The sequence below is a fragment of the Melospiza melodia genome, chromosome 2, assembly GCF_035770615.1.
Source record: "Melospiza melodia melodia isolate bMelMel2 chromosome 2, bMelMel2.pri, whole genome shotgun sequence".
Classification (NCBI taxonomy): Eukaryota; Metazoa; Chordata; class Aves; order Passeriformes; family Passerellidae; genus Melospiza; species Melospiza melodia.
In genome coordinates, this window is record NC_086195.1 from 67,386,683 (window position 1) to 67,408,936 (window position 22,254).

At 39.4% G+C, this 22,254-nt stretch overlaps 1 protein-coding gene across 10 annotated transcripts in view; it reads right to left on the minus strand.

The window, feature by feature from the left end:
• The window catches only part of TENM4 (teneurin transmembrane protein 4), a 589,980-nt gene that overhangs the window by 373,800 nt on the left and 193,926 nt on the right, over positions 1-22,254 (minus strand). For all 10 annotated transcript variants that reach the window (XM_063148730.1, XM_063148734.1, XM_063148732.1 and 7 more), the window contains exon 3: positions 17,589-17,684. The gene's annotated coding sequence lies outside the window, so the exon portion shown is untranslated. The remainder of the gene's footprint in view (positions 1-17,588; positions 17,685-22,254) is intronic.

The window sequence follows — 22,254 nt, forward strand, 5'->3', positions numbered from 1 at the left end:
GCCTGACAAAGCACTGTCAATAACCGCTCCTAATAACCACCTTCTTCTACAAGAATATGCTGATCATAGAAAGGTGGTGATAAATAACATCCTGTTTGCTCTTCCACAGCAACGCCGTTACTCACCCATATTTATAACATGCCATTTACTAAAGTGTGCACGTTTATAGGCTCTCTGGAAAAGTCTGATAAGGACAGAGATTGGTGGCAGGCTATGCTCCAAATGACTCAAACTTCCTTGCTGCACTGACGCCGGCTTTCAGCAAAGCTGGACCAGAGCACTCAGCATCCTTCAGCAGCTCATTTTCCGTGCTCTCCTTGAGCTTTGTGGCAGCGGGTACGTAAGGAATGCAAAGTCATGCTCTTGTGTGCTGCCCTTTGGCTTCATTATTTACTTTACACTCTTCTACCTGAATGCATCAGAAAAGGCTCTTTTTAAGACTTCTCCCTGCTTTCAGCAGAAGCCTGCTGTGTGGCACTGTTAGTCTAATCTAAGCTGGTGGGAGGGCCTGCTCGATGGCTTCACCAGGTGCTGGGCTGGAGGGGGCTCCTCACAGCCATGTTCTGAAAACCTTCCTTATTTACCCCTCTTCTTCCAATGCCCACCCACCCTGCCTTCGGCATGGCCATTCTTTAATTGCAGTCCAAGCTTAAATTCTTCCTGAAAGCATTTTTAGGCAGTTCCAGAGTTGCTTTTCACTTGTGAGTGCTGAATGGCAGCTTTGATGGCATATGCATATCTAGCTTAGCAAAACGTGTACATAAAAGAGGTAAAAAAGGGCTTTGTTGCGCTTTCAAAGCTTCAGCTCCTGCCAGTGCCATGGGAATTTTTCCAGAGTAAGAAATAACCTAAATAGCTATTCCACTACTGTCTGATATGGAGAATAAGAAATAATTATTAAGAATTAACTCATTATAACTTCAGTGTGAGGACACTGTGGAGAGTCCACCAAAAGCAAACAGCAGAAATCCAGCCTGAAACTTCTACCAGAGCTGCCAAACTTTGGAAAGCTGGCCTGAGAGGTGGAACAAAAGCCATGCTGGTAATCCACTCTGCTGATAATGTCCTTCCATCCATAGTGCGGCCCCAAAACAATGCCATCAGATGGCCTTTCGTCAAAAACAAATTTAGACCAATCTACCATATGTATTTCTCAGTCATGGCCTGACAACATACTGCAGTTATCCCCAGCAGACACAACTGTTTACATTTTACACACATAATTGGGTCTGGTTCAGTAACATTTTTCATTGGTGTGTCTGCCAAAATTATTAAGCTATTAGTACATGCTGAATCCGTGCCAAGCAAAATATTTGCCAATAAAATTGGCCTTATCTGTATAAATGCCAAAAAGGTTTGTGTTTTTTGGTGTGTGTGTCTATTTTTAAGACTTTACTCCGTATACGTAAACGTTGAACAACATGACTGGACATTGATGTAGCATATTAGACTAAGATAGTCCAGTGTTTGGATGTGATCCTTGGGATCATGTCTTGTCTGCCATGTTTTCTGCCGCATAGAACCATAGGGTGGTTTGGGTTGGAAGAGACCATGAAGATCATTCAATTCCAATCCTGCTGCCATGAGCAGGGACACTTTCTGCTACACTAGCTCGCTCCAAGCCCTATCCAACTTGGTCTTGAACACTTTCAGAGATGGGGCATCCACAAATTCTCTTGTCTGTTGCCACAGAGATGTATGGTGTCCAATAGTAAAATCCATGGAGGAATCTTCTTATATCACTTCTTAGCAAGGTGTGAAGGACTAGACACCATATCCACACTGAACTTGTGGGAGAGGGAGATCCTTAAGCTGGAAGTCACTCCCCAGCACGGAACATTCAGCCCCATCTTTAAATATGAACCTGTAACACTACACAGTTCAGATTATCACAGCCACTCTGACATCTATCTTTCTGTATAACACCCCAGACTATGTATTTAAATTCAGATCCAGTCTTCACTACTTACAAGGAATTACAGAAGTTTAGCTAGTTGCATTTTTTTTAATGCACAGCTTTTTAAAATCTTAATGTGTGTTGGTTTTGTGATTGGTCACAAAAGTAACCAGAGAAAGAGCAATTTTGTTACTGGGAGGTAGATTCTTTTTCAGTACTATCTGCAGCTTCACCAACGATTCAGGCAAATGCTTTCTCAAAACCAGTTACTCACACTGCATCTCAGCTTCCCAACTGAAGAGGAGGTGTGCTATGTTATTTAAAAATGCCTCTTTTTAAATCTTGTGGAGAGGAAAATCGTTTGTAAGTGGCAATTATTCAGGGAAATTTTCTCCCACCTCCTCAGGAAATAGGTTGTTTACTGTAATATTCTCAGTCATTCTTATTCAGACCTTCAAAATGTGAGTCCCTCAAACTCTCCAACTCCTTGAGATCTCTCCTTCCTGGCAGCCCATTCCTGGGAAGCAAAGAAAGACCTGAACTCCCACACACTTAGGCAGGGGTTACTGTGGCTTAAATTTATGGGGAACAGGACTGATTATTAGTATTGAGCCTTCTGTGAGGTAAAAGAGCAATGTTGAGATAAAGAACAAAAGCACAAGCTTTACTCTTCAGTGTAATTGGACATCAAAGATGGACACTTGTATTTATTTGGGTTAGAAGGTGCATTATCAACAAGGCAAAGGTAGATGACAGAACTTGCAAATCTGTGACACGATAACATCAGACCTCAGTTAAAATGAAGAAAAAGAGGCAAATTTTCCACCCTCATTAAAATGTCTGTGGTATAAGTATCTTCATGGGATTTACAGGTGCAATTCATCTTATCCTAATGCACACATATAAAATACATCAGCTAAGGAGCTCTGCAGAAGGCTATTTCCCTTCACTGACAGAAGATAAAGTCCAGAGTGACTAGCCAAAATGTGGATGCTTGCATTGCTGAGAGCTAAAATACAAGGCATGGCAATTTCAACTTCTATGAATTGCCAAGTGGTTATGATTTTTTTTTTAATCTGCTTAATTTCTCAGGTCCCAAAATTTTGATGGATCTTTTAATACTCAACAAGCGCACATGAGTAATTCAACATCTGGGAAGATCAACATGCCAGTAAATTATTAGTTTATTAAACTGAAAAAACATATTCAGTTTAACATCTCCAGATAATGTGCTTCCCTGGAAGGAGCACACAAATCTATGAAATACAGGACTTCAAAATCAAATTCAATCCTTCTATATTTTTAAAGACCATACTTTGAGAAGCACAGGTTTTCATATCACCATATTCTGGCATTTTTAGTGCTTTTTATTTCATTCTAGTCTCCTTTTTTTGGGTAATCTACGCAGAGTTGCGCCAATTCTCCACCCTTTGCATAACATCCCCTTAAAAGCCATTGAGTATGAAAGAACAGCAAGTCGGCCTTGACCTCACCTTCTCTGTATTTGAAAGGGGACCTTTATCTTAATGTTCTCAAGTTGTGTGTCCTGCTTTGATTAATACACCCATTAGCCCATTGCTTCTATTTTTTTTTAAATCACTCAGCATACAACACTCATCAAGAAGCCTTAAGGTTAATTTTAAATGATTTTTCCATATGGTAACTAAGAGACGGCATTCCTGCAGCACTGGCTGTGCAGCTGCACAGGGTAAGGTGGTGGACTTTGTCTTCAGGGATGCAAAGAACAGTTGGAATCAATGAACTTAAGCATCTTTTCTGACATAAATGGTTCCATGAAGACACCAAGGCAATGTTTACACCTACGTGGCCTTTGGGCAACATGAGGTTCAACTCCATCTCACCCAACCTGGCTGATGTATCTAGGTATTAAAATAAGGATTTTCTTCCACTAAAGGGTACAGACAGAATGGAAGTTCCTGAGGGTGGTTTCCTCCTTAAGATCTATAAATCTCCTCTGGAAGTGACTATATCTTTATCCAAGGGATGCAGGAAATAGGATTAATCTCACAAGACAACTGCCCCTTGCTAGTTTTCTAGACTCTCCTAATGTATAGAAAATAAAAAATTACACTTTTGTATTCAATTCGGCCATCCTGCCTTATTTGTTCACTGAAGATGAGAGGAACTGAACACTTAAAATTCCTTTTTTTTACGTAGTTAAAAAGAGACACTGAGAGTTTTTTTATGTGAGATGTACTGCTGAAGTAGTGAGAAGCAGGGTGATCCCAGGCTGCAACTCACCTATTCATTATTTTACTGTACTGTGAAAAATGGAAATACACTGTTTCTTGTAATCAGAGAGGGGTTAGTGAAATCCTATTAAAAATGGTTATAAAATTTCTATGGAAAAAAAAAAGACACAGGATGGTTTAGCTGGAAGGGACTGCTCTTGAATTGCTCTCCTATGTGTCACATCTCTACTTCTGGACACATCTCTTTCCTCTTGTTTAGTTCCCAAGGGCTATTCAGCTGCTCTAAGAAAGAAGATACCACCATTCCTGCAAGAGATGATAATCCTTCATCACTTACACCTTTCCACCCTGACAACTGCAGACTATGGCAGGAGCAACACAGAAAGGAACTGCCTTTATTATATATAATTTTTTTTTTTAACATCAGTAGAAAATAAAGCCTCCCACCTGCTATTGTGCAGCTGAGTTTCTAATCTCTGGTGCCAGCATGACTGCTGGGAGATGACCCTCAAGCGAGGGGAAGCAGGGTTAGGCACGCAGGGGCAGGACAGCTGTGCTGATGTGATGTGACACACACGTCTCTACAGCACCCAGTAAAGATATCCCCAATTGTTAATTGCTGGGCAACATTCATTATTTCCCCCATGGGCAGCAACTCTGGACTGCATTCAGCACGCTGGCATAGAAACTAACATCAAAATTATTTCACTTGCTTTTCCTATGGAAATACACAGTATTCAACTTTTCTTTTTAGAATTTTAATTTTTTTTAATGATCAGCCATAAGGAGGTGGCAATAAATCCCAAAGGACAACTCCACCTATCATTGTTGGCTCCAGGTAATGGTGGGACTGATAAAAGAAATAGAGTATGAGAACATGGAGCCATTGATAAACTGATAATGAGTGCTGCTTATTAAGTACTTTTCCATGTGTTTTTTTTTTATTTAGAGTCCAGGCCGTAAATAGCAATTTGTTTACTTTATCAACAAAACAGTCTGCAAGGCCTTCTGCAGACCAAGTAGGTGAATGCTTCCAGATCTCTCTGCAGTTCTTATTTTTCTGGTCAGAACTCATTTGTCTGCAGAAAATTTGGGTTACAACCAGAGAAAAGTCACATTCAATTTATGCACAAATCCAGACACTAAAGGACTCAGAAGGTGCTGAACATCCACCAGGTTTTTATGATTACCAGGGGCCTCTGCTCCGCTGACAACTAAACCTGAAATATTGTGACAGCCAGCATGGGTGACAGAGGAAGGGATGGTAGGAGCTGAATGTCTGGATACCAAAAGCAAAGGTAAAGAATCAGTGCCATAGGCTGTCAGTACGAGATAATTTTGCAGCTGAAAGCAGTGACTTAGGCTTACTTTCAGACATCAGCTGGAAACTAACTTCAATTTTCTTATCTATAAAATAGGTCTAATTCTATTTGTCTTCCTCTTAGGGGACCATGATGCCTTTGGGTTGCTAATGTTTTTGGATGCTCCAGGCTTCTTAGGAAATATGAGCTACCCAAGCAGCAGTGGAAGTGCAGTGAGCACAGGTGCACTCTGCACTATACAATATGTATTTCATCCATATAGGATGCTAATGCCAGTTTAGAGAGGAAAAGGAAGTCCTTAGAAGATATTTTTTCTGAAGTAGCAAAGATTATAAGGGTATAGCAGAGTTTGAAAGAATTCCAAATGAGGAATCAAACCAGAATTTATTTGGTTATAAAAATCCCCATGAATCTTTAACAGGAATGAGTGTGAAGACTATCCCTTGATTTAATTATACATTTGTTCATTATTTATGTAATATTCTGACCTACCCAAAACTTTTATTTGCATGTGTAGTTCTTTACTTAAAAGAGTGATTTTTTCCAGCACTCCAAACATAGGTCCATTTTAAAAATTGGTGTCTCCATACATGATAAACAAGATATTGGGAGGGACTCAGAGGATAAGTTAATGCACCTATTTGTACAGCACTCTCAGGCTGGTTTAATGGTTATGGATGAGGATAGATGTTTCCAATGCTAGGATATGCCACGGTGAAGCCACATCTAGTCCAGAAAAAGTTTTGGTGATGGAGTTTTGGAAATGGATAAAATTTTTTGTGAGGATAGAGTTAAGTTTCACCATGGCAACTGTATGGTGCTACACTTGTCTTCCCAAGAAACCATTATGTGTGATGGAATCCTCACTTCTCAGGGGTAGCCAAACATCTGATGGAAGTAGTACACGGGTTTCTTATTTTGTTTTGGTTTGCCTGTTAAATTATCTTTATCTGAACTCATGAGCTTTTACAGTTTTACTCTTTCAATTCTCTCTTCCATCCCACATGGGGAAGTGAGCCAGCAGTTGCGTAAGGTTTAGCTGCCTACCAGAGCTAAACCACAACAGTGGGTTAACCTTGAAAATGCCATGACTCAAAGTAACACTAATGGCCACCTTGAAAAACCATAAGAACGCAGAACTTTATCTAATGGCCAGGCACACAGTCACTTTCAAAGTGAAGGGATTTTAGCCCCTTCCTCCAGTGAGTATAACCCATGACACTTGCCATCTAGTGTCCTTACCAGCATCTGCCTACAAGTCTATTCCTATTAGTGGTTACTATAATATGCCTTCCATTGAGTTCTTAATTTATATATACATAGGTATAGATCTGCTGAAAGGAAGGAGTCCAAACCATTGCAATGTGGACCAGAATAAACTCTGGGATGTTTCAATTTATTTCCTTAAAATGTTTCCTCTGTGACACTGTAAGACTACAAATCTCCCTCAGATCACGCTTGTTACTTGCAAAATAGTAATAACATTTCTTAACAAACACACTTTCCTATCCATTTTCTTTTATAGAACAAAAACATTTAGGGATAGGGAGTCTAGTATTTAGTGCAAAAGCTCTCACACTAACTCACATTACCAGATAGTTTCATAAAAAATTGCTAAGTGATTAAGGTGTAAGCATATGACAGAAGCATCCCTAGATGCTCCTGTTTCCAAGAAATTTAGCTACTGGAAACTTTTAGAAATATAAAAGTACATTTAAATCCACAATAATGATACTCAGTTTGAGTTTTGACAGAAGGTTTTAGGTATAGTTTTAGCAAAATCTTTTTTCCATATCAGATAAAGTCTCTGAGAAGTCACTCCTATCTCCACACTGATATAACTTCAAAATGCCACACACGAAGCACTCCAACATCATTAACTGGTGTGCAGTGTTGATTTTTATGTTGCAAATTTGATTGAAAACAGAAGTTTATCAGTGAAATGCTGAAATAGCCTTGAATATGGGGAAGTGAATGAGTATAATTGCTGATGGGTTCTTTTTATTATCAAGGAGTCTTGATTATAGCTTCATAGACTTAAATTATGGCAAATCAAGGACAAGATCAATTTACTATCTAAGCAAATATTTATGTGAAGCTGGAGATTGGCATATATTGATCTGTTTATAAGGACCATAATTCTTACTGCAAAATGCATTGGCATTGAGAAGTGCTCTTTTCTCTACATGCTTCCTCAAGAGCAAGGAGCTGAAAGTCATGAATCAAAAAGAAAACATAATTTGCAAAGTCAGAGGGCTCATTCCAGTCAAATGCAGCTGCAAACCCAAGTCACTTATTACGGACAGTCCTTTAGATGGAGACTGATTAATGCCGAGTTGTGCATTGTAGATAAATTGATGAACAGTTCTTATAGTAAGTTAGAAATCCTGCGGAAAGGACAAGAAAGTGCTCAGAGCATCTAAATTGTCAGGCTGGCAAGTATTGATGGGCAACATCAACCAAGGCAGACCATCAGCTGCAACATCCTGAGTCTGCCTGCATTTGCAAGAGGTCACTTCGATATAAAGTAGAAGAGTGTTCCTAACTTGTGGGATGAAGAAGGATCCCTGTGGAATGATGACCAATCCCAACAAAGGCTGCTTTTGTTGGAGGAAAAGGCGAGTGTGGGGGCAGGGAAGAGAAGAGGTCAGATTATCTTTTGTTGCATTTGACAGTTGAAAAGGCCCTGGTGAATAATTACCCTTAAAACTAACAAACAAGGATAAAGAAAAAAAATGCATTAAAAGAGAAGAAAAAAACCCTTGACCTCTCCCCAGACACAATAGATCCCTTTGAAATAAAAACAAAATAAAAATAACTCATAGGGGAAAAAAATAACTTAATTTGACTTTCCTTTCTACTTTTGGGAAGTATACACACATGCTCACATATATATATATACACAATAGGCAGTCTCCCCCTGTCACAGTTATCTTAAGCTCTTCTATACTTGATCTATTCAATAGCAAAGCTTATGCAAAATGCAATAAAAAAAATCAAGGGAAACTCCAGCAGCAAAAAGAGCACCCTTGGTTGAAGGCTCTCTTGGTTTAGCCACAAAAGAACAATTCCTGGTGAAAGTAGTTGTCACCTGTTTTGCATACTCCTTATTTTGCTCTTAATTGGCATTATATGGAAACTTATCTACAAGGCCATGGGAACCAAGAAGCATCCCTTACCCCCTCCTTCTCTGAACAAGGAGAACCCAATTAAAGCACAATTATCTCTCTTCTGCTATTACATCCTCCAGCAACAGAGACACACAGATAGGAGAAGCACTGTTAGTCTGACAGCAGCCACCTTTTCTTATGAAAATTTTTGTAAAGGTCATAAAGAAAATAAAGGAGACAAAAATGGTCCAGGCTTTGGTGAGCTGAAGGACAGTATTTTTTTTTTAATTATTTGATCTGGATTTCCAGATGATTTTCTAAATACATTTATTTTCACCAGGGAGTAACTGACCTAAGACTGAAAATGCACTCATTGTGTTTGGAGGCAAGCCTGGAAAAATAAAGGAGATGGCCAAAGAACAAGAGGAAAAATAGACACAGGTGTCTTCCCAGAAAGTTCAAGCTGTCTCAGAAAGCTGTGAAATTGACAATTCCTCTGGCAGGACTATGGAAAAACATCTCAGGGGAAAACAAACAACCATTTTTCAAACTGAAGCCCGGTCACTCCTAACTCCATATCCTGCTGCTTAACATCGCAAATCTACAGCCTACATCCTGCATCCCCGACATGGATGGTCAGCACTCCAAGATGATCATGACTTGGAAAGGGTTCCAGTGACATGATTCGTGGGTTTTCTGGACACAATCTTTGAGGTGTTCTTGGAGAATGAACACCCACCACTGTTCTCAGTTACATAGGTGCCTGGCTGTGACGGACTTCAAAGATAGCTCTGCATACCCTCCTTATCAGAAGCCATCCCCAAGTTGGCAAACATTTGCACTACCACTCATCCTGTCTCATCAGCAGCTACTAAGAATATGTATGTGTCAGGAAACATCATGCATTTCATCACTTCAGCAAGTCGTGCCATCACAAAGCAATTTGTGTCCCAGTTGATTCCCTCAGTTTCCCTCTTGGATGACAACTACAGGCTTTAAAATACTGAGCAAGGAAACAAACAAGCTCACCTATTTTTCTTCTTTTTTTTTAATTCTTTGGGATATTCCTCTGCTGTATTTCCAACATTTAACAGATCCAGTTCACATCTTTTGTTGAAGAAGAATGCAGCATGTCCAGGCAGAAAGCTGAATTCTCCTCTTAGAGGTGCCCCAGAGGTGCCTGTCTGCTGCCCCAAGGTCTTGCCAGATAATCTCAATGTTAACCTTTTTAGGAATTTCAGTTTTACGCTCATTGCAAGTACTTGCAAATTGATTTAATTTCCCAAACAAGTTAATAGCATAATGCCTGGAAGGATGGTTTTTAGGATGTCATCAGCTCTTTGACCCCCTACAGCAGATCTCCTCCTTTCTTCTCTGGAGAGCTCAATGCTGCAGCTACACACTTCTCTTGTCCAAAGAGAAAACCATGTCAGTGCACATGTGCTGTTTGCTTTTGTCATGGCACACACGGTTTTTGCTTTCACCATGGTTGGCCAGTGCAGTGAGATGGAGACAGACAGTGCCCCTTCTCCAAGAGCCAATGGAACAGAAGTGGCTGTTGTAGACTCTCTACATAAGCAGGGCAATTGAAAACAGGAAAAACAGTTCTGCCAGTGGATTTATTCCCAGATTAAATGGAACTTCTGCTAGTTGGGTAAGTGTGTTAACAGATCACCAAGGAATGGTAAGGAATTGGTTAAAGAAATCAAAAGATCAAACAAAGGGCAACAATGTGAAAATTATGCCACTGCATTTAGCCACAAAAATAAAAAACTTTTCCCTGTGTCCTACTACCATCTAATACCCAGAGGCTGCTCTGAGAGCAGTGGAGCAGGATGAGCAAATCCTTGTCTTGTAGCATAAAGATGAAACCTGCAGGGAGACAGCTGCAGTGGAAAGGATTGAAATTAATGTCAAGCAATAGATGAGATTTCGGTGGAGATTCTGATGAGATTTATTGCTGAAAATGTTTTCCCTGGCAAATGTCACATCATTAAAATTTAAAAAAACACCCACAATAGAATTAGGAAAATAAAGAGAAACTCAAAACCACTGTCCTGATAAATGGCAGCTTGAAACTCAGTCCCCAGGCTCTCAGGGTCAAAGATGGTCTTCTTCATAAGGAAGTGTGCAGAAGTGCTAAAATGTCCTTTCAGATCCTTCCACCTCATCAGGTCCATCATCTGTGACTCCAGAGCACATGTTTTATGGACAGTAAGGATATTTTGCCAACATCTGGCAGGGTGTGGCTGAGTCTAACTGGGAACAGCCCTTGGAGCAAATTCTGCAGCTGAGCACATCCCAGCAGAGCCACATCACTTATACACAGTCTAATATGGGTGAATTAAGATCCTGTAAATATAAACAGTGTATTTGGCATTTGTCTGTTGAAGAAGGAAGCTCCTTGGGGAGTATCTTCTATGCCATCCTTGATGGGACAGCCAGAAGAATTATTCCTTAATGCCTGGTAATTACACATGAAAGTGCCAGTTCCCTGGCACAGACAGCAAAAAATGAGGATTGCAGGTGAATTGTATGTTTGCCTCAAACAGGACAGCAAATCTGCATAAGGTTGGCCAAGCTAATTTTTATTTTCTCAAAAGGATTGAATGGTCTGTAGGTCTGAGTGCATGCCTCAGGCACACACCTACCTGCCCCTCCCAATAAGTATCTTGCATTTAGTAATCCTTGAAGAAAACAAATTGTTTTTATCATGCAGGGATGAACAATCCTCCTCGAGCCAGATGCCCAGCTCAGAAAAACATTTCTCCAGTCTTTGGATTCTCTGTACTTGGGTTGCTGTTCTCATAAGCACTTTTGTTTGTTGGTCCAGCTAGATTTGGAAGATCCTTGTGAGCATGGTTGCATGGAACTTGTCTTTTCTGAGCTGGCCTATAATTCAGAGGTGCTGATATCTCTATTAAAACCCAGTGTACCTACCTTTACCAACAATACCATGCTAGGTTAATATACTGGCAATATACCAACAGTGTAAGAGTTACCTACACATATAGTATTTATGTATATTGCTAATATTACTAGCACTACACATGTTCAGAATGGTAGTTTCACCTCAGTCAGACTATACCATTCCTGATAACAGGTTAAGTCTGATAAAATAAAGAACTTATTTCTCTGCCTAGACCAGGTAACAGCTGTGTCTGCTTGGCAGAAAGAAGAAAATAAACTATTCAAAAATTAGCAATAGAGCAAATTTGCTCTACTTACCAAATTGTTGACTGTCCATTATTATCACTGGTAACACTATGCTGCTATAAGAAAATGGAACTGGGGAAGAATCTCACCTGTGGAAGCATATTTTAAATTGTCTTCTGTACTTAAGCCTGTCCTTCAATGTAGGGCTTAATAGAATTCCTCACAGGAGCTAAACACATGTTGAACAGTTTTACAGCAACAGTACTCAAGGGTGCTTTCTTGTACCAGGTGAAGACAGATTCTGTAACTCACTTTCAATTATTTTTCCATACTTCTCTTGTTTAGATTAGCCTGTTGCATAGAAATTAATGCCCCTACTCACTTTGTTGTTTGTTTTGCCTGACGACCTGCAGGGGCTTCTTAACCCCAGTGAGAATGTACACAAAATACAAACTTCCCCAGCAGCAGAGTTGAGGATAGTCAGACACAGTTGCAAAATTAGCATTAAAATGGGATGAAAAAGCTCTGCTTTTTCACACAGAAACATTTCATGCTCTCCTGCAAAATGGAAAGTATGCTTATGTGCCCCAAAGCAAATTTTGCTTCCTCACTCCACTGTCACCTCACCCTAAAAGTCAATGTCTAATGAGAATCTGTATATTAAAACAAGCCTAGATTGGCACAGATGGAAAATTTGAAAGCTTTGCCATGAACAAGTGAATTTACCTCAGCTATCATGAGTAAGCAAAAGCATCTTCCAGTGCCTAAATGGGCTACAGCAGAGTTGGAGAGGGACTTTTGACAAGGGTGTGGAAGGACAGGACAAGGGGAAATTATTCAGACTGATAGAGGGCAGGGTGAGATTAGATATCAGGAAGAAATTCTTCACTATGAGAGTAGTGAGACACTGGCTGTGAAGATGTCGGTCCTCCGTCCCTGGAGGTGTTCAAGACCAGGCTGGATGGGGCTTTGAACCACTTGGTCTAGGGGAAGGTGTCCCAGCCCATAGCACAGGGCTGGAACTAGACAGTCCTCATGGTGCCTTCCAACCCAAACCATTCTGTTAGTCTATGAATTTATGGTTTTATGAAAAGAAAACTGAGATGATAATTCCTGGATGCAAAGTTGCCTTGAGTCCTGAATAAGTTAGCTCTCTGTTCCATGGCTGTGGGTGACAAACAAGGGCTTGCACACAGTCCCCAGTGGTGGCACGTGGCACCACGGGCTGTGCTGCTCAATCAGGGCTGCAAAGTAAGGGGTGCCACAGAGCTTTGGCCATGGCACAGAGGGGTTCTGACCAGCTCTTGGACGATGGCACAGTGCTTATAGGAGCTACACATCTGCTGCAAGGGGAAGATATGCAGGCTTGGAGAGGGAACTGAGGATGCACAGCTCCCACTGAGGCACCTGTGCTGTTTGCAGTCACTGGCTGTGACAGCAGCACACACGAGCTGTGTGGGCCTCGTGCATGGCACTGTTAGACAGATCTATAAAGTACATTATGAGACCATCCAGAGATACACAAAGAAGCCCTGAGTGAAACTCTGTAAGATCATAAAAGCAGTAAAACTGTGCCAGAACATTGGGATGGCTCAGCCTCTTCATGAAGGTGGGGGGTATGGCTAAAAGCTGTCACACTTGCAGGCTGTGGATTAAGCCCATGTCATTATGCTCTCCATATAGCACATAGTTTTCAGAAAGAAAATGCTATGATATTTTGGTGTATTTGTTAAACCTAGGAGATGAGCAATAAGTATTCCCATTTCTCTGAGATACACTATATCTGCAGCTAAAGGCGATTCCCCTGCTATGAAGTTCTCTCTTTTTCCAAACAGAGTAATGATGGGATCTTTGTTATTTCTTTGCTGTTATGTATCGGTTCTTTGGAGGGTGTGAGATCACATCTCCTGCGTGTCACAATAGGAGGAAAAAAACTGGGCTGAAAATCCAAAGCAAAAGAAAAGAAAAATCTGATGTGTCCAAGAAATGCATCTGCAATTCACTTGCAAATCTAAACAGGGAGAAAATGATTGACAGACAATGTAAAAACAGTTCTTGTAATAAACTTTTGAGTTCATACTGGTTTCTACAGCCATCCCCCAGCTGCTGCATACTCCACAGTCAAGTTGCTAATTACAGCCTTCCTGTTGTTTTCCAGTTCCTCCTCTGCTAAATAATGGAAGAATAAAGGTTTAGGGAAACTGATGCACTTGACAGCAAAAATAAATAAGGAAATGAATACATAACTAACTAAATAAATAATTAATCCAGTCATCTCCAAGACAAGGCTCTTCTATCATACCTCTGGTACCTTGAGCCAAACTTCAAGGGTTATTCAAGAAAAAAGATGATCTGGCACCTCAGAGAATAAGACATAAGTATCAATGCTTAATTAACACTGCATGACATTAATTTAAATAAATAGAACCTTTTAGAAGGATGTCTCTCTATATTGTGGGTTGAAACAAGATGCCTTGTGGGAAGAATGACAAGCTCCCTAGGATTATGTAACATCTCTATGGTTATAGCACCTGGAGGCTTTGAGTGTATCATGAGCACAACGTGTTAGATGCTGTATAAATATACAGTTGCTGAAGATGCTTATCTTGGATTTGTAGTGTAAACAAGAAGACATGCCATGCAGTTCTGGTGACAGGTTGATCAAGGCTAAGAAGACAGGGGACGTAAGGAAATTTGAAAACACATTCACATTATTTAGCAGTTTCTAATTTGTTTGGACAAGGGGATTTTTACAAAAACTTATTCCCAAAACTTTATCAATGTAAAGTGCTTGCAAAAGTCCCCAAAGACATAAAAGTTGCCTTATGGTTTAACAGGAAAATAGAAAGGAAAAGAGTGCACAGGTTGCAGCAGAATAGCATGACAGTCAGCAACAACAATCAGTGTTTTCAAGCTGGGTACCAAATACCAACTACCTAATGCCATCTTTCCTCACCTGAGTAAGAGCAGTCTGATCAGCAATGAGCTACAGTTTCCACTGAGAGCTGCAGGAGGACAGCAGCTCCAAAAATCATCCTCTTTCCAGATTAATGTTGGTGGCTTCTGAGAAACACTCTATACCCCCTGAGGCATGTTGTTACTTTTAATGAGACAGTAAAATAACAGACCCTGTTATTTGTACTGTTCATATTCATCTTGTGTGTGCATTGAAGAGGGACAAAAAGGTGTTTAGAGGGCTGGAGACCTTCTCCTGTGGGGACAGGCTGATGGAGTTGGGGTTGATCTGCCTGGAAAAGAGAAGGCTACAGGGAGACCTTAGAGCCACTTCCAGAACTTAAAGGGGGCTATAAAATAGCTGAAAGAAGGACTTTTGACAATGGCATGGAGGAACAGGACAAGAGGGAATGGCTTCAGTCTGGCAGAGGTCAGGTTTAAATTGGGTATTAATAAAAAATTATTTCCTGTGAGAGTGGTGGGGCACAGCCACAAGCTGCCCAGAGAACTGTGACTCCTCCATCACTGGAAGCATTCAAGGCCAGGTTGGATGGGGTTTTGAGCAACCTAGTCTAGTGAAAAGTGTCCTTGCCCATGGAAGGGGGTTTGGAATTAGATTATCTTTGAAGTCCTTTCCATCCCCAAACATTCTATAATTCCAAGACTTCGCAGATAGTATGGGACCAGCTAGTATGGCATACCTTTGAAGCAGCTCTGGAAAGACTCCTCGAGGGGAAAATGTGACTCATAGCTGGCATGACTGACTCCACTATCCAGTTGGACATAACTGGGGAAAAATACTGTGATTCCTCAGGAAATAACTGATTTGGATTCTATTATTGACTCTTGACCTTATGTCACTACTCAGATCTCCTGGTAGCAAAAAGGTTATAAAAAGCATCATGGTTGTAAAAAAACTGCATTTTGAAATGAGTAGCATTTTGTAATGAAAAAGTCTTCAATTACATTGACGAGTAAGAATTCACCTTCAGTAAAAAGCTATTTAGATATGTCCTCTAAAATTTTTGTCTCTTAATAGAGAGCTTGTCATGTGCAGCAATTCCCAGAAATTTGAGAAGTTTTACTTTAGAGATTTCCTCGTCTTTTCCGTACTCCACTCAGCTTTCTGTCACCTCATTATACTGTTACCACTTACTATGAAACCTTGACTTTGAAAACACTTTTTCTCTTTTTCTTTTTTCCTTTTTCTTTCTCTTTGTTTTTTATGCCTAGTCATCTTGCAGTGAGATCTTTCTCAGGGGTTAACTTTTTGAACTCTTGCTACAGACATAACATTTCAGCTCACACCAGCCCTAATACTTCCCTGCTCATGGCAGGAGGGGATTGGAATTAAATGATATTTATGGTCTCTTCCAAACCAAACCTTCCTATGATTCTAAGATTATGGAAAAGAAAAAAAAAAAAGGCAATTTAATTCCTTATAGGAGTACATGGTTTCTCCCTAAGGAGTAATGAACAAAGTCCAGGACATGACTCGTAGGCAAAATTTTCATGCTTTGGGAACTGCCTCTTCTTTTTATGCCAGTATCTGTGTAGTGCTGGTGATTAAAGCACTGGTGTTCACTAATCACTTTCATTCTGTCTTGGAAGTACACATAATTCTGCATTAATTTAATTTAAATATCACTTTATATTCATGGCTTTGACTTTTAGAACTCCTCCTACTGTACTTGTAGTTTTAATATTAACAGACATTTCTTCCTCTCCACTCATCACTCGTATCAAGATTCCCAGGCTGAGGTGAACATTTGCTGCTTCTTTATATGGCAAGAGCCACAGGTGCCCCAGCTCTTCAGTTCTAGGTGAAAAGTTCTTAAATATCAGCCCTCAGCAACATTCTCCAAGAAAGTGTGTTTTGATTTGAAAGGCAACTAGACAATCTCCAGTGGTCCCTGCCAGCATCAAATATTCCACGATTCATTGATTCATGCTTCTGCTTCTCTACCATTTCCTTGTAATGTTCTGTCTACTGAATAGCCCCAGCTTGCTTGACATGTCCCAGCAATGATCTCCAAGCAACCTTTCCTCTTGATCACTGTGGACAATGCCACTATCCTGTAACCTTGATTATCATCTTCAACTCATGTTCCTGTCCACTCCAGATGCCACTTCCCAGTTACACTGAAGCTACACATACATTCAAAGTATGTTTTGTGTATCATACTTCAAATAATGCCTTTGCTTGCTCTCTACCCATCTAGGTAAATCTCTTGTCTCAGACCTTATCTTTAAACATGTCAATTTCTGCAGAATTCCTTCATTTCACTTACATCACAAGGGTAAATTTGCCCTGATGATATTCCCTGGATACAAAGGCATTTTTCCAGATATATCATTGAGTTTCCTTCCCCATTTCTATCAAAACTAGGCTGTCTGCATCTGATCAACCCATGTGTTTTCCATGATCTATGCGCTGGATTTTCAAATGAGTGCTTTTGTATTTTCTTTCATGCTGATCTCCATAAACAGATATAAAATTACCTTGCTAGTGACTTTCTTTCTCTGCAGCAACATCTAAAATTCTCTGACAAGGACTAGGTTGCAAGTGTGCTATTAGCATTGCCTGTCATACTGACCAGCACTTTCTCATCACATCCAGGGGTCTCCTCTGTGTGTCACTATCCATAGCTCTTGACTTCTACTAAGACGTAAGTAATTTCATGCAGAGAATGTCTGTTTCTAGAGTGCCTGGCACAGCAGAAATGAATCCATGACTGAGATTGTGATGCAAATTATCCTTGTCAACTAATAAAAATAGACATGGGTCAACGATAGACCCGTTCTAGAGAAATTAGTGAAATTCCTCATTACTCCAATTAGGGAAATCTCCTCAAGAAACATTACAAATATCATAATTTTATTTTAAACAACAAAACATGATTAAAACATCCCAGGTACTGGAATGAGTACTCACTTTTGGTAGTTGCCTTATAAGAAATATCTAGGAACAATCCATCAAATGCTTCTTGTAGGATACTGTTTTAACCTAGACGTGTTATTCTCAGTCTACCTGAAAAATATACAGACATAAGAAAAAATCAGTGTTTTGTTCAGTGATTTTTAACTTATTTGCTATAGAAAAAGAAATTAAAACAACTACTTACTGTTATACAGGGTATCTAAAACAGTCATCTATACATACGTGGTTCCTGCTGTAATATCACATCAGCACTACTAGGGTATGCTTAGTTAGCTCATAGAAAGAAATGCATTTGTTAAATACAAACTAAGATTTTTTATACAGCACTCAGAATTGGTGCCTGTCCTTGACCAACTGTGCAAACATCCACATCCTCTTTTTGGCAAGCCAAAAGAGTAATTCATCAATTCCTCTACTGGAGGTTCAAGAGTTTCCAATTAACACAGTAGTTGTTCCTTTCCTCTTCTGTGTTTTCGCAGGCTTCAGAAGGTAAAAATAAAAATATATATTTTTTTAGTTTATATGGTTATCCCAAATATCTAGTTTCTTCTCTTCCTTTGTTAGAGAGAAATGGCTGAGATCTTCCACAGATGATCTGATCTTTCTGTTTCCACTTTCACATCAGTAAACTATCCTGTGAATTGTGTGTGGTATCGAAGAGTCCAAATTTAATGATGCGTGTGTCACAAACCTACCGCACTACAAGTGGGAAGTTCAACGAACGTGTGGAGCAGCACTGGGGCTCCTCTTCTGCCTCTCATTAGCTAGCTAGTCTCAAGTCCCTTTTCTTAGCTCCCTTCCTTGTCACAGGGAAACCACGTCCCATATAGACTGGGAAGGCAGAGAACACAGAAAGAGGGTGTGTGTAGTTTCACTGAAAGCCACATTTGTCAGACACATCAGCTCTCACAGGCTACCCACTTTGTTAGATATGCATCTATTTTACATTCACTCTGGTGCACAAGGTCTTGAAGAATTGGAAAAAAAATAGAAGGCTGAGTGATATGGTAGCATACTGTTAGGGAAGTGGGATTCCATGTCTTTCTTTGGCAGCTTCTTTCTGCATATATGGTCCAAAACTACATTGACCTTTGAATCTTGCCAATTGCAAATTAATTTGAATCCAAGCTGTCTATTGAAAAGGTACAAAGGTCACCTTTAAATAGCTGCTCTGCTACATTGCCCTTTACTCCATGGTCCACATCCTTTGTTTTCTTCCAATTAATTCTGCTTCTTCAAGAACACTCCTTGCTGCTGATTGTGCTCTCGTACAGATTATTTCTCCTCCACATGCATTTTTCAAAGCCGCATCTCATTTTGTCATTTCCTGCCTAAGGTTTCTAGTCTCTCTATTTTTGCTGATTTATGCAGTGCCTCCCAATTTGGATCATTTGTGATTTTAATTAACATGTATTCTTCTCCTGTCTTCTGGCTAATGAATGAAGATATTTAAAGAAGACTGGACTCAGGACTGCTCCCTGATGTTCCCCCACTAGAAAACTCATGTGATTCAACACATTTTCATTTATTATCTCACTTCACTAATGGCCCTGTAGATGGTTTTTAATCAACATCACAGAGTCCTTATCTAAGCCAATCTGAAGTAATTTTCTGAGTATCCTCTCTTGTTGATGCTCACTTCTAATAGAAGAAAACAAAAGCAGAAGAGGACATCGCTCACCAGAATGCTTTTCTGTGAGACCTGGAAATGAGGAGGTAGTGAGAATAAATTGTTCACTTTCCTCTCTCAGGACTCTTGTAGACTTAGGATCCCCTAAGTCACCATAATACCTATACTACTCCTGATTTTCAATATAAGTATGCTAAAACTGTTTGTCAAGGCAGGGAAGTGTTATTATTCTGACTTTGGAGAATAAGCTCCAGCACAGAAAATATAAGGAAGTGGTCTGCTCTGCTCCTTTAGCAGTCATGGTTAGAAACTGAGGGTTTAAGGTTGCTCTTGCATTTACACCTGTCTTCTGAAAGTTACTGTGAGATGCCTACATGTATATCTCTGGGATGACCCATCAAATGCAGCATCAAAATGATTTCATCTCTTAAACAAAAAAATAACCAACCAACCAAACCCAATCCAACCAAAAAAATACAAACCCCTAAACGTCAGTACATCTGCATTTATATAATGACCTGAATGCCATTTTGAAAGAACGGGCTCAAATAACATAAAGTGATTTAGAAAAGGTGAGACTCAGGTATTCAGAACATAAAACTGCCTAATCCAGACCACAGGATACAGAGTAAGTCTTATAGCGGTACCTGTTGGATCTGGTCCTTAAGTTATTTGGGCATCTCTTTCCCACTCAGCTGAGTTTGAGATATTCCTGAAGTTCTGGACCAAAATGCTTTCCTTGATGCTATACAGGATGTTTATACTGGATTTGAATACAGATCAACAAAGCCTAAAATGTGCTCCCCACCTAAGAACTTCTTTCCTTTCCTATCAAGAGTATAATTATGCCATGTGATGGACATTTCAGATCCAGTCATGGTTCTGTGTTCCCTAAAAAGTAGGGTCCTACTGACTACATGCACAGCATCCTCCACAGTCAGCTCCCGATAAACAATTTTAATATGGTAGTTACATTCCTTTTGGATGAAAATTAAAAACACCTTTCTGCTACAGCAAAAAGGCATGTATAGCATTGATTTATTTATGTGGGTAATGTATTTTCTAAAATATTAATTGATGTTTCTGAATGAGCTCTGAATTATTTTCAAAAGCTTGAAGCTTATGTGTTTTTTAATAAAAGCCAGCAGGACTTATTTAAAATGTTGATATTATCCCCTCTTCCTACTCACCCTCTTTAAAAAAAAAAAAAAAAAAAAAGAAAGTAAAGGAAGAAAAAGAATGAAAAAGGACAGGGACCAAATATTTCCAGAAGCATCAGCAATCATAAAGAAACCAATCACAAGCTAAGAAATTATCTAAGGGAGCACAGAGGGAGGTAACAATATGAAGAAGACTATTTAGAAAATATTTGCAGGAGCAGAATTTATAAATACTCATTATATCTTTTAAACACATGTCCAAATTAATATGTGTTCTTGCTTCTTCCTTTCCCATTAATATATTTAATGCAAGAAGATATGCAGGATAAAATATTGTCACCAATATTCTCTTTCTATTAGGAAATAATTACACAGTTTTTTCACTCCAAACTTTTAAACATGGCCCAGTTGGAAATGAATTGCCTTTGACTTGCTAAAAATAAGCATGAGAAACTTAATCTAAGTCCATCACCACCGCAATTTATACTATACACCACTTCTGTAAGGTGTAATTAACAGTGCATTGCTATAATTTATTATTGGTTTAAAAAGCCTGAAAATCAGATCCTTACAGCAAAATGGGAAAATGGGAAGCTATATGCCAGGCATATTATTTTGGCTTATATTAATTCAGTTATTTTACCTTTGGTGCACATCTATCTATCCATACAATGTGAATGCTCCATTGAGAATGATGCTGGGTACTGAACCTTCGGCTCAATATGAAATATGAACTCTGAAGCATAGCTCCAATAATACTTCCATTTGCATTATTATGATTAACATTCCTCTGAATAGGAAGCATCCACTAATATTAATTGCAGAAATAGTGAGATTCCAATTGTCATAAATCACTGTGCAGTGTAAAGCAAGAAAACAGCACAGAAAAACTCTTTTTTGGTTTTTTTTTTTCTGAGTTCATTTCAACCTCATTTTAACCAGGCTTATTCATTTGTGTCCATTGACAAGGCAGTAGTTATGCTTTTCTCTTGATTAGCACATTCTTTAGGGTAAGGTCCCAAACAGCTTTCACATGAAAGGTTGAATCCAACAGAGCATGTTTTTTCTCATTAAAGACTTAGCATTCACCCACAGGTAATTTATCACACAGATACTCCCTGTCTCACAGGAAGGAGAGTGGCCTTGAAGCCAATGTTCTTGGTCTGATCAGAAGTTTTTTCCACAACAGCTGAAATGAATGCCTTTTCAAAGATGGTGATTGCTGAATTTATTTAGTAAGTGAAAATATGGGAAGGGAAAAGCACAAGGAGACATTTTGCCTTATTTGAAACAATATTATTGCAAAATCTGTATGATCTTATTGAAATGTAATTAATATATTTATATATTTGTATCAAGTCAACATTTCCCCTTCACTACCATTTCTTTCTTCCACAGTTAGCAAAACTGTCAATATTCATTGATTCATCAAAGCAAGCAACCCTGACATTTGGTGCATCAGCTTTCATTTGTAACAGGCATACGATGCAATGATTTATTTTGATGTATTACATTTTACCCTACAGAGCATCCAAAAATAAAAATGCTTTCATTAGAAGTGTTGTGAAAACAAGGCATCTTCACACACAAGGAAAGAAAAATTTCTTGCCACCTGTGCTCTTTAGTCCAGACTTTTGATGGTTGGATTGCTTTGGAGTTTGCCTGTTTGGGGGTTTTTCAGACCCCCAAATGTATCATATATTAAAAAAGCAACTGGAGGGTCTAAGCAGTCAGAGCTGGAAAAAACAGAGATTTTCCTAGCTGGTGTCCTGCTTTGATTAACTCACAGTAGGTGAGATGCCCCTGAATTACTGTGGTATCAACTGAGCTCTTAATGACAGGGCCCACCTTGCAAGAAAATACTTTTCCT